The 12,133-nt window shown below is 41.9% G+C and overlaps 1 protein-coding gene across 1 annotated transcript in view; it reads left to right on the top strand.

The window, feature by feature from the left end:
* Nucleotides 1-1,199: 1,199 nt before the first annotated feature.
* Nucleotides 1,200-12,133, top strand: part of immp2l (inner mitochondrial membrane peptidase subunit 2) — a 200,963-nt gene continuing 190,029 nt past the window's right edge. Inside the window, exons 1-2 of the mRNA XM_084059820.1 lie at nt 1,200-1,217; nt 3,171-3,240. The gene's annotated coding sequence lies outside the window, so the exon portion shown is untranslated. The remainder of the gene's footprint in view (nt 1,218-3,170; nt 3,241-12,133) is intronic.

The raw sequence follows: 12,133 nt of genomic DNA, 5'->3' as shown, positions 1-12,133 counted from the left end.
GCAGCTGTGCCATTTTTTTGCTATTTTTTAATTTATTTTTATGTAAAATAAGAAAATAACATCTTTTTTTAAAAACATGCCCAAAATAGGGAGACGAGGTTGAAAGTTGTGAGCTTGTAAATCTGCTATTTTTAAATAGCCAAAGTATAGAATAGGGTTCAAGTGGTCAAAACAGATTTTTATGCTATATTAACTAATTTTCCTGAGGACCCCCTGGCCTAGCTGGAACCACCCCACGGACCCCTGGGGGTCCCCGGACCTTACATTGACAACATCCATCCAGCACCATGGACAGCGACAGAAACACAATTCATCGCCACAAACCTGTTGCTCTTTAGGACCCGGGGGGGAGGGATGCAGACTGTGCAGAGAGTGACAGGGGTAGCGTTGCCATGTCCTTTTATTATAAGTGACTTTGGGCTTATTTTTCTGTGAAGTTGCTTGTAAATGTTGGTAGTTGAGGGTTGCGTTTTTTTGGGCTTGTTTCTTAAAGGAGTAGTTCACCCCAAAAAATACGTATTTCCTATCAATTACACACCCCATGGAGCATTGAATTAATGAAGATTCTTTTTGTTTTTGTCGCATTCCTACGCCAATAATTTGATTATAGTAATAAAGATCCTTATGTGTCCGGTAGGAGACAGGAGACAACTTAGACTCTTTGTGTCTCCTACTGGAGAGACTGCCGGTAATCAAATGATTGGCTTAGGAATGCGACAAACACAAAATATCCATGAATTCTAGTCTCCATGGGGTGACTAATGATAGAAGAAAACTGTTTTTTTTTGGGGTGAACTATCCCCTTACGTGTAGTTGCTTGATTGGGCTTGTTTCACAATTTTTTAAAATTATTTTAACATGTGGTTCTCAAATATTTTCATGTCCCACCCCCAAATTAATATGTTTTTGTCCCTAACCCCCATCTGAAAATATTTTGTGCCAGGGAGCCCCACAACCAGATTTGTATTAATGTTTCAAAAATCTTCCAAATATTACACATTTTATTTCAAGACTTTTTTTTGAAAATAGCAGATCTACAAGTGAGCTTGTAGATCTGCTATTTTCAATGTATACAGCAAAGTGCTCATAACGGCCTAGTGCCCTTAAGTTGCTTCTTTTGAGCTTGTTTTCATAGACCTGTCATGGGTGCTTGTTTCTCTCGCAGAATCTGGCATCACCAAGCAGCACCCGGCGAGGAAGAAGGAAGTGACATTGTGGTAGGTGAACGTACACTACTACTACTACACACACATGTGTATGTTGTTTTAACGACAGAGTGTTCACTCACACACACACGCACACACTCACACACACCGACAATAAACGCTCTTATTGTTGTTACCGTTGCCTTGGTGTGTGTGAGAAGCATTGACTGTGCGTGGTAAATGTTAAGTTATAACTGGCTGGGTTAGCCTCAGTGGCTAAGGTTAGCTTGTGTTGGGTCACATACTGTACTGTTACTGTTACAACACCCATTGGTTGAGAGTAACTAAGTACATTTACTCAAGTACTGTACTTAAGTACAATTTTGAGGTATCTTTTACTTTACTGGAGTATTTCCAATACTCAGTACTTTTACTTCTACTCCACTACATCTCAGAGGCAAATATTATCCTTTTTACTCCACTACAATTATTTGAAAACTTTAGTTACTTACTAGCTACTTTGCAGATGTCAATTATTTATTATATTATAAAACATACATTAACCACCTCAGCCCTATTCTATACATAGGCTATTTGAAAATAGCAGATCTACAAGCTCACAACGCGTTCTGCTATTTTCATTTTAGTACTTAAAGTATATTTTGATGCCAATACTTTTGTACTTTTACTCAAATAACATTTTGAACACAGGCCTTTTACTTGTAACAGAGTATTTTTATATTGTGGTATAGGCTCTATGCACAGCAGCCATATTATCACTTCCTTCACAGGTGTTACCAATGGTACTAATGAAGGCTCTGTTCCATTTAGTCTAGCACAGTGGTTTCCACGACCCCCATAACTCTGAGAGTGTACAAATGGAACCAAATGGACCCTTACGGGTCCATTTGGTTCCATTTGTACACTCTCAGAGTTACACACCTGTAAGGGGCCATTTGGAAGCCCATGAGGGTCCCTGGACCCCAACTGTAGACCCACTGGTGTAACAGAGTGTTTCCAGTGAGCCAACATGCTCAATATCAGCACCCTGACTGTGTTTGTCCAGAATGGAACAGAGCCTTCATTAGTATCATTGGTAACACCTGTGAATGTCTTCATAATATGGCTGCTGTGAATAGAGCCTATTGCCACTTTCCAGTCTCCACTGCTCCATAACATATCTGTTCACTGGAGCAGTGTGGTCTGTGTGACACTCATGGGAAAGTGGAGCTATTTCACTAAAACAATAGGGCTGTGTCACGATTGCAAAATTGTGTTTTTTGGCATTGAACATCGGAACATAATGGAAATGTATCTCCTGTTTGCCTTTTAGGCTTTGTCTTAATCAAAAATGATATAACAAATAACTTAAATATAAAGAAATGACTGATATACTGTATTTAATCATTTTATACTTTCAATTTTGTACTATAAATAGCAGTGATGTGTTGTAAGCTTGTAGATCTGCTATTTCTGCTATTTTTGGAAAATGTTTGAAAATGTGTGACATTTTTTCAACGTGCAAACGATTATGACGCTTATGCTAAATAATTGCGATTATCTCAAATAATTGCTATTGTGTAATCATTGTGACAGGTCTGCTAAACACGTTTTCTAACATACGGTAACTTTCATATGGATATAAAACTAGATGGCAATAGAGCACCGAAGTCTGGCGTAATTTACGCATCCTACCTGGGTCGCGTTTCCCCCCCCCCATTCTGAATTCTGAATTATTTAATATCGCGTCAAATAAGAACTTTGTAACAAAAATAAACAATTGACCCCGGCGGTTTGACTCTTATGGATATGAAGCATCAACTGACGGTGAGAAAACGATAATGTTACCTACGCCGAATTAGTTAAATTTTCGCCAGAAACAGACTGCATCAAATATGAGTGACTGACTATCATAAACGATACAGAACCTCCTCCCTGACAATATCGGCAAGACAGTTTGTTTATTTTTGTACCACAATTCTTATATGAGACGATTCTAAGATGACCCAATGTTATTCTCCATAGAGAAATTACTTCCACAACCCAGGGGATGAACGAGTGACGTCAGGACTTCTGTACTTTATAGCCTTTTAGGGTGAGTACTATTAGAGCACTATACTTTGAATGCTGCCACGGCTACCCAGGAGGAGTGATCTATGGCCGTGTATATGGAATACATTAAATGTATGTCATATCACAGCCATTCTAGGGCTATAACTGTAATCCAGTCATAATGTCATGACCGTGGGCAAGTGTTGTTTTTCTAAGAGTATATGCAGGAGACGTGGTTCTCAAACTTTTATTTATTTATTTCAAGGAGCCCCATTGTGGTTGATGGTCTCATCACGAAGGCTTTATTTAATTGCTTTGTATTATTTGAAAGTGAAATAATAGATAGAAACATTGTGGGGCACCTCAATGTTAAATTGGCTGTTTTAATAATGTGATGTATTCATGGTTAGAACATGCATGACGTCTCTGTCGGGTGGAAACCTCATATGTCCAAAACCGTTACATTTCAGGGTTCAAATTCAAATGTAGCAAAAGTAGCAGATCTACAAGCTCGAAACGCGTCGCTTTGCGCCGCGTTTCAAGCTTCTAGATCTGCTACTTTTGATGCTTTTGTGTGACACTGTAGTATGATCAAGTAATAAATTGTTAATCTACGAAAAAACACAAAAAAAAGAGATAAGAGGTTTCTGCCCTGAGAGCAACGATGATACATCATTATCAGACCTAAAACGTATCCTTCAACTCCTTGTTTATGCCCATAATGACTGGCTATCCACAGGTTTTTGTAGTAATTTGTAGCAATTGCAGAAATATGGGAGTAGTTTTTCCACCACTGGCTGTGTATTCCAGCAGAGGGGATGAGCAAGGGAGGGCGGGCTGCCCTTTGAGAATACATATAGTTCATGCTCTTCTCTATGCATTATGGCATGTCTGACCTTTTGTGAGTTCAGTGGATGACACGTAGGTCTTGGCCTTTACTGTATGTCATCAATATTACAACCCGTAGTGCTGTATGTTATCTAGCATGTACCACCAAAATGTCAATGTACAGCGACTATATCTTCTACAAGCTGTGTTATATCGTTGCTGTCAGGCGGAAAACCTCTTATCTCCATATTTTAACTTCTCTAAGATATGCTACTTTTGGCACTTTTGAATTTGAATCCTGAAAAGTAACAGTTTTGGACTTTACGTATCAATTCAATATCTAGCTTGTAGATTGGCTATGTACGCTTATTTTTTTAACGCTTTTTTGTAAAAAATAATAATCTTGGAAGTTACAATTAACCTATTCAATACGGGAACGCATCTGTGCAGGGGTAGACATTAAGGGAAATTTGCCACTGGCCCTCCGGCTTTTCAAGATCACTGGCCCCACCATTGTAACCACTGGCCGAGGACATTCGTCAAGTATTGATCCCATAATAAGGAAAATTAACGAAAATGTCCCTAAAATAAAAATCCCTTATATATCGATGATTAAGGATTACTGTGATTATGGTAAACTCACATTTCATATCACACACACCATACAGTAAGAACTCCTGTAACTTTCACTAGCCCCCCAATAAAAAATATATTAAAAAAAAAAGATAATCTGTGAATTATTTCGCGGACTCCACTTTGAGAACCGTGGAGTGAAAGTCTTGTCACACTATTTACAGTAGAAAGCTTTTTCTCTTGTGTGGATACGCAGATGTCTCTTCAGGTTACCTGAGTCATTGAAACTCTTGTCACACCATTTACAAAGGAAAGGTTTTTCCCCAGTGTGGATACGCTGGTGTGTATTCAGGGAATTTATCTGATTGAAACTCTTGCAACACTGTTTACAGTGGAAAGGTTTTTCGCCAGTGTGGATACGCTGGTGTTTGTTCAGATTAGTTAACTGACTGAAACTCTTGTCACAATGTTGACAGTGGAAAGGTTTTTCTCCGGTGTGGACACGCTCATGTGTCTTCAGGTGACCTAACTTACCAAAATGTTTGTCACACCATTTACAGATGTAAGTTTTCTTTCCGGTGTAAATCGTCTGATTTTTCTTTACATCTCCTGGTTGAGTTAAAGTCTCTGTAAACCGTTGATGACTTTGAGATTTTGGTGGGTCTGTGTCTGCTTGTTTTTGGCTGGTTACGGAGCTGACTAATTGCTGACAGGCCTCTGAGCAGATTCGTCCATTCCTCAGCGGTTGGCAGTTGAGGTCGTCGTGGCTCGGATGAGACGTGAAGGTACACTCAGAACAGGAGAGCTTAGTCTGGGAGGATTGGAGGGACCACACTCCTTCCAGGAGTGGAGGTTCATGTTCAAAGCTGGTCTTATACATGGCAGCAGGGGACGGAGTCGTAGGTTCTGTTGAGGCTGGAAAACGTGTCTTCTCTCTATTTCCCTGTATTCTTTGTCTACCAAAGTTTTGTATCCCTTTCTCTCACAACACTATTTGTGGACCCACCATCATCTGGTCTCAGTTGAACGAAGTGGAAGTCTAAAGTCACTTCACACCTCATATATGCTGAGCAGAGCTTTGGTCTGACCTCACTCTCAACACAATCGGTTGCCATGCAAGCCTAGCAACACCGATGTTTGAGATTGACAGTATTGCAAGTCACGGTGGCTATTTACAACCATGAACAGAAGCTGAAGTCCTTGTCTTCTTCATGTCTGTCTGTCTCTCAGTACCACCCTGGTACAAACAACACCACTGACCGCTTTCTTTTTCTGATATACGCTGAGGAAGGCTTGACGCCAAAACGCGTCCGTGTATGCCCGTGCCTTATCTATTAAAAAGTACCAGAAGGACTTTGGAGTGCTGGCTATTCTCTGATGAATGGACTGAGTGTGCTCGTTTTTGTTTCTTCTTCTTTCCTTTTCTCCCAAATGAAGTCTGTTTGGGTCAGATTCTGCGCCTAGCATTATCTCCTTATAAATCTATGATGACCACAGCCCAACCAGTCGCCCGCGGGCTGATTGCCAGTGGACCGCGAGATTATTTCGGATACATTATTTCATTAATTTGAGGCATTCCCATTGATGGTTATTGACTGCCACACCTACAGTACCATTGAGCTCCATGTATACTTCAGTGTATGGTGGTACTGAAAATAGATCTACAAGTTCTCTACAAGCTCACAGTGCATTGCATCCACAAGTGTTGTGGGCTTGTATATCTGTTTTCAGCATGTGACACGTGCATAAATGAAGCATTATGGTTACCTCCCATCGGATCATTGCTCCTCACTCCCTGTAAGCATGCAGTAGCAGCCTGATTTGGTGATAGTGGCCTACAGCGTGGTTTGGAAAGCTCTGCGAGATCATTATGGATCATACACGTTTCACAAATGCTGGTGTGTCTTAAGACTATCTAACCTACTGAAACTCTTGTCACACTGTTAAAAGTAGAAGGTTTTTCTCCAGTGTGGACACGCTGGTGTCTCTTCAGAGTAGTGACTGACTGAAACTCTTGTCACACTGTTTACAGTAGAACATTTTTTTCTCCAGTGTGGATACGCTGGTGTGTCTTAAGATGACTTAAGTCATTGAAACTCTTGTCACACCATTTACATTGGAAAGGTTTTTCCCCAGTGTGGATACGCTGGTGTTTGATCAGACTACCTGACTCACTGAAAGTCTTGTCACACCATTTACATTGTTAAGGTTTTTCCCCTGTGTGGATACGCTGGTGTTTGATCAGACTACCTGACTCACTGAAAGTCTTTTCATACCATTTACATTGGTAAGGTTTTTCCCCAGTGTGGATACGCTGGTGTGTCCTCAGATTAGTTAACTCACTGAAACTCTTGGCACAATGTTGACAGTGGAAAGGTTTTTCCCCAGTGTGGACGCGCTGATGTGTATTTAGGGAACTTATCTGATTGAAACTCTTTCCACACTGTTTACAGTGGAAAGGTTTTTCCCCAGTGTGGATACGCTGGTGTGTCCTCAGATTAGTTAACTTACTGAAACTCTTGTCACAATGTTGACAGTGGAAAGGTTTTTCTCCAGTGTGGACACGCTGATGTGTATTCAGTTGATCTAATGTAGTGAAACTCTTGTCACAATGTTGACAGTGAAAAGGCTTTTCTCCGGTGTGGATACGCTGGTGTTTGTTCAGATTACCTGACTCACTGAAAGTCTTGTTACACTGTTTACAGTGGAAAGGCTTTTCTCCAGTGTGGATACGCTCATGTGTCTTCAGGTGACTTAACTTACCAAAATGTTTGTCACACCGTTTACAGATGTGAGTTTTCTTTCCTGTGTAAATCGTCTGATTTTTCTTTACATCTCCTGGTTGAGTTAAAGTCTCTGTAAACTGTTGATGACTTTGAGATTTTGGTGGTTCTGTGTCTGCTTGTTTCCGGCTGGTTACAGAGCTGACTAATTGCTGAGAGGCCTCTGAGCAGATTCGTCCATTCCTCAGCGTTTGGCAGTTGAGGTCGTCGTGGCTCGGATGAGACGTGACGGTACACTCAGAACAGGAGAGCTTAGTCTGGGAGGATTGGAGGACCACTCTCCTTCCAGGAGTGGCTGTTCATGTTCAAAGCTGGTCTTATACATGGCAGCAGGGGACGGAGTCGTAGGTTCTGTTGAGGCTGGAAAACGTGTCTTCTCTCTATTTCCCTGTATTCTATGTCTACCAAAGTTCTGTATCCCTTTCTCTCACAACACTATTTGTGGACCCTCAGTTGAACGAATTGGAAGTCTAAAGTCACTTCACACCTCATATATGCTGAGCAGAGCTTTGGTATGACCTCACTCTCAACACAATCGGTTGCCATGCAAGTTGCAACACCGATGTGCACAGCCAGCGCAGGCTTCCGCCCCCTCCATATTTGGGCAAGAGTGATGTCATTGATATAACATCATCACCATGACGGCAGAGATCCACATGGAAGCCACGCCATGTCTTTTTCATTTTCATGTGTTTATCATTGCCAGACCCAGGGGGTCGGCCTACATGAGGCTTTGTCTGTCCCTCTTTCCCTCTTTTCTGTCCCTCTTTTCCTCTGCACACACGTCATGCGAAGTCCGGCCATTCAGATTTCAACCACTAGGGGTTTGGCAGTACCAGGTCTCCTGGTTCTAGTTGACTTATTAATTAACAACACGATGTGGTACAAACGTCTCTTGAAGCTCAGCGACGGGTGATTATGACCCAGTATTACAGCTTAAGCAATTGGCACTGGGTGAAAAAATGTGTTACAAAAATTGTGGAATAAAAATGTATGAAAGAAATAATAATAATAACTAGAAAAAGTGCTCCTCGGAGCACAAGTCTCCACCAGCAGACTTGTGTTGGGAATGTTCTAATTCTTATAGCTTCTTCAGTTTGCATAATAAGAGTTAGTTACACTGTGTCATTAACTGTGATCTCAGTTTGTACTGGAATGTACTGTTCTTGATTAATCCTGTCTAAGCTATTTATATTACATATTGTGATGACACCAGTGTGTCTACATAATGTATTGCTCCGCCATTTCTCAGCCATTTCGTGATTATTCCTGTCTTACCTCACTTTGAAAGAGACTAAGACTCTTTCAAAGTGACACATGTATTTATAGGCCGTTATACGTCACTAGCCAATCAGATCACACTATTTCACCGTATTGTCACGTGTCACGTGAGGCTTGACCAATGTTAGCTTGGCCGAGGGGGGGGGACGGAAAGTGAAAACGAAGTCTCCTGGCGGAGACAATAATACATTAAGTCTGATATCTTTGAGATTGACAGTATTGCAAGTCACGGTGGCTATTTACAACCATGAACAGCAGCCGAAGTCCTTGTCTTCTTCATGTCTGTCTGTCTTTCAGTACCCCCCTGGTACAAACAACACCACTGACCGGCGACCGCTTTCTGTTTCTGATACACGCTGAGGCCAAAACGTGTCTGTGTATGGCCGTGCCTTAATGAAAAAGTACCAGAAGGACTTCGGAGTGCTGGCTATTCTCTGATGAATGGACTGAGTGTTCTCGTTTTTGTTTTTACGGCTTTCTTTTTCTGGCGAATGAAGTCAGTGTGGGTCAGATTCTGCGCCTATCTCTATCTCCTTATAAATCTATGATGACCACTGCCCAACCAGTCGCCCGCGAGATTATTTTGGATAAATTATGTCATTATTATTAATTAATAAAAAAAAACTCTCAGGCGTTCCCATTGATGTTTATTGACTGCCACACCTACAGTACCATTGAGCTCCATGTATACTTCAGTGTATGGTGGTACCGAAAATAGATCTACAAGTTCTTTACAAGCTCAGAATGCATTGCATCCACAAGTGTTGTGGGCTTGTATATCTGTTTTCAGCATGTGGCACGTGCATAAATGAAGCATTATGGTTACCACCCACCGGATCATTGCTCCTCACTCCCTGTAAGCATGCAGTAGCAGCCTGATTTGGTGATAGTAGCCTACAGCGTGGTTTGGAAAGCTCTGCGACATCATTATGGATCATACACGTTTCACAAATGCTGGTGTGTCTTAAGACTATCTAACCTACTGAAACTCTTGTCACACTGTTAAAAGTAGAAGGTTTCTCTCCAGTGTGGACACGCTGGTGTCTCTTCAGATTAGTTAACTGACTGAAACTCTTGCCACACTGTTTACAGTAGAACGGTTTTTCTCCTGTGTGGATACGCTGGTGTGTCTTAAGTTGACTTAAGTCATTGAAACTCTTGTCACACCATTTACATTGGAAAGGTTTTTCCCCAGTGTGGATACGCTGGTGGGTCCTCAGATTAGTTAATTGACTGAAACCCTTGGCACAATGTTGACAGTGGAAAGGCTTTTCTCCAGTGTGGATACGCTGGTGTGTCTTCAGGGAACTTATCTGAGTGAAAGTCTTGTCACACTGTTTACAGTGGAATGGTTTTTCCCCAGTGTGGATACGCTGGTGTTTGTTCAGACTACCTGACTCACTGAAAGTCTTGTCACACCATTTACATTGGAAAGGTTTTTCCCCAGTGTGTATACGCTGGTGTTTGTTCAGACTACCTGACTCATTGAAAGTCTTGTCACACCATTTACATTGGAAAGGTTTTTCCCCAGTGTGGATACGCTGGTGGGTCCTCAGATGAGTTAATTGACTGAAACCCTTGGCACAATGTTGACAGTGGAAAGGCTTTTCTCCAGTGTGGACACGCTGGTGTGTATTTAGGGAACTTATCTGAGTGAAAGTCTTGTCACACTGTTTACAGTGGAATGGTTTTTCCCCAGTGTGGATACACTGGTGTTTGTTCAGACTACCTGACTCATAGAAAGTTTTGTCACACCATTTACATTGGAAAGGTTTTTCCCCAGTGTGGATACGCTGGTGTGTCCTCAGATTAGTTAACTGACTGAAACTCTTGTCACACTGTTTACAGTGGAAAGGTTTTTCTCCGGTGTGGATACGCTGGTGCTTGTTCAGAGTAGTTAACTGACTGAAACTCTTGTCACAATGTTGACAGTGGAAAGGTTTTTTTCCAGTCTGGACACGCTGATGTGTATTCAGTTGATCTAATGTAGTGAAACTCTTGTCACAATGTTGACAGTGGAAAGGCTTTTCTCCGGTGTGGATACGCTGGTGTTTGTTCAGATTACCTGACTCACTGAATGTCTTGTTACACTGTTTACAGTGGAAAGGCTTTTCTCCAGTGTGGATACGCTCATGTGTCTTCAGGTGACTTAACTTACCAAAATGTTTGTCACACCGTTTACAGATGTAAGTTTTCTTTCCTGTGTAAATTGTCAGATGTTTCTTTACATCTCCTGGTTGAGTTAAAATCTTGGTAAACCGTTGATGACTTTGAGCTTTTGGTGGGTCTGTGTCTGCTTGTTTTTGGCTGGTTACAGAGCTGACTAATTGCTGACAGGCCTCTGAGCAGATTTGTCCATTCCTCAGCGTTTGGCAGTTGACGTCGTCGTGGCTCGGATGAGACGTGAAGGTACACTCAGAACAGGAGAGCTTAGTCTGGGAGAATTGGAGGGACCACGCTCCTTCCAGGAGTGGCGGTTCATGTTCAAAGCTGGTCTTATACATGGCAGCAGGGGATGGAGTCGTAGGTTCTGTTGAGGCTGGAAAACGTGTCTTCTCTCTATATCCCTGTATTCTTTGTCTACCAAAGTTCTGTATCCCTTCCTCTCACAACACTATTTATGGACACACTATCTTCTGATCTCAGTTGAATGAAGTGGAAGTCTAAAGTAACTTCACACCTCATATATGCTGAGCAGAGCTATTGTCTGACCTCACTCACAACACAATCGGTTGCCATGCACGCCTAGCAACACCGATGTGGGCAGGCTTCCGCCCCCTCCATATTTGGGCAAGAGTGATGTCATTGATATAACATCATCACCATGACGGCAGAGATCCACATGGAAGCCACGCCATGTCTTTTTCATTTTCATGTGTTTATCATTGCCAGACCCAGGGTGTCGGCCTACATGAGGCTTTGTCTGTCCCTCTGTCCCTCTTTTCTGTCCCTCTTTTCCTCTGCACACACGTCATGCGAAGTCCGGCCATTCAGATTTCAACCACTAGGGCTCTGGCAGTACCAGGTCTCCTGGTTCTAGTTGACTTATTAGTTATTAAGTAAATGTCAGTTTAAGTTAAGTTTGTGGTACAACACGATGCGGTACAAACGTCTCTTGAAGCTCAACGATGGGTGATTATGACCCAGGATTACAGCTTAGGCAATTGGCACTGGGTGAAAAAATGGGTGACAAAAATTGTGGAATAAAAATGTATGAAAGAAATTATAATAATAATACATTAAGTCTGATATCTTTGAGATTGACAGTATTGCAAGTCACGGTGGCTATTTACAACCATGAACAGCAGCCGAAGTCCTTGTCTTCTTCATGTCTGTCTGTCTTACAGTACCCCCCTGGTACAAACAACACCACTGACCGGCGACCGCTTTCTGTTTCTGATACACGCTGAGGCCAAAACGTGTCTGTTAATGGCCGTGCCTTATTAATGAAAAAGTACCAGAAGGACTTCG

Source organism: Gymnoscopelus microlampas (genome assembly GCF_963454915.1).
Source record: "Gymnoscopelus microlampas genome assembly, chromosome: 6".
Classification (NCBI taxonomy): domain Eukaryota; kingdom Metazoa; phylum Chordata; class Actinopteri; order Myctophiformes; family Myctophidae; genus Gymnoscopelus; species Gymnoscopelus microlampas.
This window is presented reverse-complemented; position numbering and strand designations above follow the sequence as displayed.